Raw genomic sequence first — 7,810 nt, 5'->3', positions numbered from 1 at the left:
ATAACTATATTAACATTCTCATAGTACTCCTCTGGTATAACTATAATAACATTCTCATAGTACTCCTCTGGTATAACTATATTAACATTCTCATAGTACTCCTCTGGTATAACTATAATAACATTCTCATAGTACTCCTCTGGTATAACTATATTAACATTCTCATAGTACTCCTCTGGTATAACTATATTAACATTCTCATAGTACTCCTCTGGTATAACTATAATAACATTCTCATAGTACTCCTCTGGTATAACGATATTAACATTCTCATAGTACTCCTCTGGTATAACTATAATAACATTCTCATAGTACTCCTCTGGTATAACGATATTAACATTCTCATAGTACTCCTCTGGTATAACTATAATAACATTCTCATAGTACTCCTCTGGTATAACTATAATAACATTCTCATAGTACTCCTCTGGTATAACTATAATAACATTCTCATAGTACTCCTCTGGTATAACTATAATAACATTCTCATAGTACTCCTCTGGTATAACTATATTATCATTCTCATAGTACTCCTCTGGTATAACTATATTAACATTCTCATAGTACTCCTCTGGTATAACGATAATAACATTCTCATAGTACTCCTCTGGTATAACTATATTAACATTCTCATAGTACTCCTCTGGTATAACTATAATAACATTCTCATAGTACTCCTCTGGTATAACTATAATAACATTCTCATAGTACTCCTCTGGTATAACTATATTAACATTCTCATAGTACTCCTCTGGTATAACTATATTAACATTCTCATAGTACTCCTCTGGTATAACTATATTAACATTCTCAGTACTCCTCTGGTATAACTATAATAACATTCTCATAGTACTCCTCTGGTATAACTATATTAACATTCTCATAGCACTCCTCTGGTATAACTATATTAACATTCTCATAGTACTCCTCTGGTATAACTATAATAACATTCTCATAGTACTCCTCTGGTATAACTATAATAACATTCTCATAGTACTCCTCTGGTATAACTATATTAACATTCTCATAGTACTCCTCTGGTATAACTATAATAACATTCTCATAGTACTCCTCTGGTATAACTATATTAACATTCTCATAGTACTCCTCTGGTATAACTATAATAACATTCTCATAGTACTCCTCTGGTATAACTATATTAACATTCTCATAGTACTCCTCTGGTATAACTATATTAACATTCTCATAGTACTCCTCTGGTATAACTATAATAACATTCTCATAGTACTCCTCTGGTATAACGATATTAACATTCTCATAGTACTCCTCTGGTATAACTATAATAACATTCTCATAGTACTCCTCTGGTATAACGATATTAACATTCTCATAGTACTCCTCTGGTATAACGATAATAACATTCTCATAGTACTCCTCTGGTATAACTATAATAACATTCTCATAGTACTCCTCTGGTATAACTATAATAACATTCTCATAGTACTCCTCTGGTATAACTATAATAACATTCTCATAGTACTCCTCTGGTATAACTATATTATCATTCTCATAGTACTCCTCTGGTATAACTATATTAACATTCTCATAGTACTCCTCTGGTATAACGATAATAACATTCTCATAGTACTCCTCTGGTATAACTATATTAACATTCTCATAGTACTCCTCTGGTATAACTATAATAACATTCTCATAGTACTCCTCTGGTATAACTATAATAACATTCTCATAGTACTCCTCTGGTATAACTATATTATCATTCTCATAGTACTCCTCTGGTATAACTATATTAACATTCTCATAGTACTCCTCTGGTATAACTATAATAACATTCTCATAGTACTCCTCTGGTATAACGATATTAACATTCTCATAGTACTCCTCTGGTATAACTATATTATCATTCTCATAGTACTCCTCTGGTATAACTATATTAACATTCTCATAGTACTCCTCTGGTATAACTATATTAACATTCTCATAGTACTCCTCTGGTATAACTATATTATCATTCTCATAGTACTCCTCTGGTATAACTATATTAACATTCTCAGTACTCCTCTGGTATAACTATATTAACATTCTCAGTACTCCTCTGGTATAACGATATTAACATTCTCATAGTACTCCTCTGGTATAACTATATTAACATTCTCATAGTACTCCTCTGGTATAACTATATTAACATTCTCATAGTACTCCTCTGGTATAACTATATTAACATTCTCATAGTACTCCTCTGGTATAACTATAATAACATTCTCATAGTACTCCTCTGGTATAACTATATTAACATTCTCATAGTACTCCTCTGGTATAACTATATTAACATTCTCATAGTACTCCTCTGGTATATCTATATTATCATTCTCATAGTACTCCTCTGGTATAACTATATTAACATTCTCATAGTACTCCTCTGGTATAACTATATTATCATTCTCATAGTACTCCTCTGGTATAACTATATTAACATTCTCAGTACTCCTCTGGTATAACTATATTAACATTCTCAGTACTCCTCTGGTATAACTATATTAACATTCTCATAGTACTCCTCTGGTATAACTATATTATCATTCTCATAGTACTCCTCTGGTATAACTATATTAACATTCTCATAGTACTCCTCTGGTATAACTATATTAACATTCTCATAGTACTCCTCTGGTATAACTATAATAACATTCTCATAGTACTCCTCTGGTATAACTATATTAACATTCTCATAGTACTCCTCTGGTATAACTATATTAACATTCTCATAGTACTCCTCTGGTATAACTATATTATCATTCTCATAGTACTCCTCTGGTATAACTATATTAACATTCTCATAGTACTCCTCTGGTATAACTATATTATCATTCTCATAGTACTCCTCTGGTATAACTATATTAACATTCTCAGTACTCCTCTGGTATAACTATATTAACATTCTCAGTACTCCTCTGGTATAACGATATTAACATTCTCATAGTACTCCTCTGGTATAACTATATTAACATTCTCATAGTACTCCTCTGGTATAACTATATTAACATTCTCATAGTACTCCTCTGGTATAACTATAATAACATTCTCATAGTACTCCTCTGGTATAACTATAATAACATTCTCATAGTACTCCTCTGGTATAACTATATTAACATTCTCATAGTACTCCTCTGGTATAACTATATTAACATTCTCATAGTACTCCTCTGGTATAACTATAATAACATTCTCATAGTACTCCTCTGGTATAACTATATTAACATTCTCATAGTACTCCTCTGGTATAACTATAATAACATTCTCATAGTTCTCCTCTGGTATAACTATAATAACATTCTCATAGTACTCCTCTGGTATAACTATATTAACATTCTCATAGTACTCCTCTGGTATAACTATAATAACATTCTCATAGTACTCCTCTGGTATAACTATATTAACATTCTCATAGTACTCCTCTGGTATAACTATATTAACATTCTCATAGTACTCCTCTGGTATAACGATATTAACATTCTCATAGTACTCCTCTGGTATAACGATATTAACATTCTCATAGTACTCCTCTGGTATAACTATATTAACATTCTCATAGTACTCCTCTGGTATAACTATATTAACATTCTCATAGTACTCCTCTGGTATAACTATAATAACATTCTCATAGTACTCCTCTGGTATAACTATATTAACATTCTCATAGTACTCCTCTGGTATAACTATAATAACATTCTCATAGTACTCCTCTGGTATAACTATAATAACATTCTCATAGTACTCTGGTACTTCAGGCTGCAGTACATAAAGCTTGACTTTAACTAAAAGGTGTATAATAAAGATGAATTATGCAGAAATAAACTTAAGATGTGAGGAATTGCAAGTGACTAATTTGTGATGTGTAATTTTTTGATAGGCGTTAGAGGATGTTTTATTTGCATTAGATACCCAAGTGACTAGTGTTGGATGCACAAGTGATAAAACATCTCTTTCACACAAAGCAGAAGTCCTCTGATGTCATTGAACTAAAATCTATGAGGAAGCTCTCAGTTAAAGCAGCACATCTGTTGTGAGAAACAAAAAACAATCTGGAAAACATTATCTCTTTCTTACCACTGTGTTGCAATGTTATACTCAACCAAGTTAATTTCCTTTGGCCCCGCTACGCCTTGCAGTCCATGATACACTGTCTAATACAACAGACCTTAATTTATCGCCACATTTGTTGTAATGCAACCTATATGATGTCCATTGCTTTGATCTCATATGCACAGTCCAATGTGTATTGTGCCTTACTTGCTCTAAGGAAATGTGGATAACTTTAAAACTACTTTAGCCTAATATTGACTATTTTTTTATGCGGTATATTCTTAGAAACCACCTTCACCACAATCAAGTAAAACTGTGAAAAACTGAATCAGTGAATCAGTATAGACCTAAATTAAAAAAAATATATAGAACACAGGGAGATTATGAACAGCACGGTTCTCTGTTCCACAGCGGGTAGAGCTTCCTTCAAACCAGACTTTCTGTCATTGGGTTAGTACGCCCCCTTCTGTACTAATGACCATTCTACAGTTTTGGAAGGGTATAAATATGTTGTTATTGTAAAGGGAAATTGAACGAAAGTTTATTTCAGTTGTCTAATGGCCTGTTTTCCTTATTAGTTCATTTTAGTCTATGGACAGGTAGACCTATTGTTTTATAGGGCAGTAGGCCTAGGATACTCTACTCTAATTGCACTTCAAAATCTTTGAAAAACATGGCGTGAGTATTACATTTTAACGTGACAATTCCAAATGTTTGTAAATATGCGTCAAAAGCATGTGATTCCGACAAAGCAGTATTACGTTTTTGTACAGCGGCCAATCCAAAAGCGGGGGTGTGTGAGAGGGCGTGGTTTGAATGTGGCGCTCTGGAAAATTCGATGGATTATCAGGTTAAAAAGAAACGTCTTGAAATAAATGATCAAGGGACCAATGCCAAGAATACTATTCTAGTAGTGTCGTACTTTATTGTCCAGAATGTTCGCAGGCCATGCTACTGAGGAGATGGGCCATCGGTGAGTCCTTTCTGCCCAAGAGGTGGGATAGGGCTTGGATCATCACACACCACCATTGCTTCAGTCTACTGTCGCTGTCAACATCCCAGGATATAGCAGGTGAAATTGTACATATATAATCAGGAAATACTTTAGGTTGCGCAATCGAAAATGTTTGTGTAACTTTTCAAACGGCTTCAGGCAGTTCATGTTTCTGATATTGTATTAATGTTAATAGAAGATCCTCAGTGTTGCCGTGTAGGATATGGGGCTATGGGGTTATAATACAGTTGTTATGAATTTTCTTACACTGAATCATCTTAAAGTGCCACCCCAATAGGCTAATGCATAAAATGTATAATCCCTAGTAAAAGTGAGCGTATTACCAGAGAATAGGGCATCAAATTGAAGGCAAGGTGATGGGGAGGGTACCATAAGAGTAAAAAGGATGCTGCGGAGGAGAGAGGGCTTGACACCGTAAAAGGAGGATGTTGCGCAGTTCTATTTACCTGCGTGTCTGTCTCTCTGTGCGTATTTTATGATGCTGAGTGCGGAGTGGCATGGCAAGTTTTGTTATATATTTTGGATTAAGGTAAATTTACAAGGATGTTATTATACCATTGGTAGTTTATATGTAATGTAATTTATAGGATATACAGACATAAGTTATTGTTGATATTAATATTGTCATCCTCTAAATAAAATACGTAATTCTGCTTTCTTTGACTAAGCTAATGTTTACCCAAGTAGGCCTTTTGATGGATTATATGATCATTGAAAGTAGGATGAGATGCGCACTTTTTATTTCTGATGTAAACAAACCACCAAACCATTACACTTTCTGAACGCTGGGTGTCGCTGTTTTGCCGTTTAGATAAACATACATAATCCTTAATTTTCAGTACTGAATGTGGACAATGGACGTTATCGTCTCATCATCGATGTATATGTGATCTTCCCACCTGAAATTATTTTACCATTACATTAAAAAAAGAGATCGATAGGGGGTGCTTATACAAGTGTGTAAAGGAAATGTGTTTCCTGCATATCCCACTCCCCCCAAGACACCCTCAGAGAGTAACCCTGGTGCAATTAGGTTTAAGTGCCTTGCTTAAACGCAAATTGACAGATTTTTGCAAATTTACCGATTTTTTTTCACCTAAATCAGCGCAGAGATTTAAATTAGCAACCTTTCAATTACTGGCTTAACGCGCTAACCGCTAGGCTACGCTAGGCTACCTCCCGCGCTAGGCTAGTTGACCTGCCGCTTGACTAGTGAAACATTACAGCAGTACTCTAATTGGAGTTCAATAAAATGTGTGATATTTATTTTCCCTCCCCAGGTTATGTCCGGTCAGGTTTATGAGGCTGGCTGGCACCATGTGGGAAAGAATGACCAGGGCTCTCTTGACTTCAAGGCCTTCAAACCTCAACAGTAAAAAGTGACTGCAGTGGATGGTAATCTTATTATCTCAGTTATACAGAGATCTCTTTATGTTTGAGGGTTCAATTAATTACTTTTATTGAACTCAGGATCTGAGTCAAGATTCAATGGATTAAAATAATGACTTTGATAATATACTATAAAAACACAGCTATGGAAACAAGGGGAGAATCAGAAAAATAACAAACTTGACCTTATGTCTCTCAGCACCAAATGTTTAATCTTTAATTAACTAGGCAAGTTAGTTAAGAAACAATTATTATTTACAATGACGGCCTACCCCGGCCAAACCCTAACCCGGACGACACTGGGCCAATTGTGCGCCGCCCTATGAGACTCCCAATCACGGCCGTTTGTGATACAACCTGGAATCAGTGCCTTAGACTGCAGCGCCACACGGGAGCCCAAGTAACATAACTGTGTAGGTCTAGGCTAGATCATCAATCTACTCATATTGTCATTGGATGTATGGGGAGTATGTGTTTACTGTGCAAGAATGTACACGTCTGGAGCTGCATAGGCTATGTCCTGATATGAAGTGGTGGACAAAGTTTGTTGGATACGTTTTCATCCACGTACCTTTACATTTCTTATTTTTCAGTAGAACAAAGGTGAAACATTGATGGGGCCAAAATAAGGTGAGTAGTATACACAACACCTAACAAAAATAACACCTATGATATTAATATACACATTTCTAAGAGTGCCACAAACTGCTGAGCCATATGATGTTAGATTTCAGGGATGGATGGCGAAGGCTTCTTCCCATACAGCCACAACAACAGCAGTGAGCAGGCATACAGACCAGACCAGACCAGGGCACACACCTTGCCAGAGAGAGAGATTAGAGTTTAGGAAGTGGAGCAGGACATTGAGATGACATGGCTAAATTTAACGCAGTGCCCAGTGAATGATGGGTATAAATCGCTGACAGGAAGGACTCCAGCTCCAGGTTGCATGCATCTTTAGTGACTGCATGTCGCTGAAAGCACTGTCATCACAACACTGCACATCACTGGAAGCACTGTCAAGGCAACACTGCACGTCATCGTCAATATAACACAAATCTTTTCTTGATACAGTGACTAGTTTAAATTGTGCGTCATGCTTACTGGGCGTTCATTGCACACAAATTGCACCAGCTGTCTTTGATGCAAATATGGGATGGCCTGTATAGGATTTGCCTTATATATTAGTATTACAATAAAGAAATAGGAATATTCATGTGTTATAGTCATTGCCACATTAAATTAATCTTCCATTACAATTTATTGAGATTATAGTTCTTACTGCACTACACTCACTGCATGTGTATTGCATTGATTTGATCTTGGTGCAGGTAGTACATT

At 35.2% G+C, this 7,810-nt stretch overlaps 1 long non-coding RNA gene across 1 annotated transcript; it reads left to right on the top strand.

Moving 5' to 3' along the window:
* Nucleotides 1–6,314: 6,314 nt before the first annotated feature.
* Nucleotides 6,315–7,295, top strand: LOC115166415 (uncharacterized). The gene is made up of 3 exons (XR_003870317.1): nucleotides 6,315–6,475; nucleotides 7,063–7,099; nucleotides 7,197–7,295. It is a non-coding gene; the product is annotated as an uncharacterized LOC115166415 (long non-coding RNA).
* The last annotated feature ends 515 nt before the right edge of the window (nucleotides 7,296–7,810 follow it).

Source organism: Salmo trutta, chromosome 28 (genome assembly GCF_901001165.1).
Source record: "Salmo trutta chromosome 28, fSalTru1.1, whole genome shotgun sequence".
In the NCBI taxonomy this organism is placed as follows: domain Eukaryota; kingdom Metazoa; phylum Chordata; class Actinopteri; order Salmoniformes; family Salmonidae; genus Salmo; species Salmo trutta.
The sequence above is the reverse complement of the archived record's forward strand: the minus strand, read 5'-3'. Positions and strand labels throughout refer to the sequence as shown.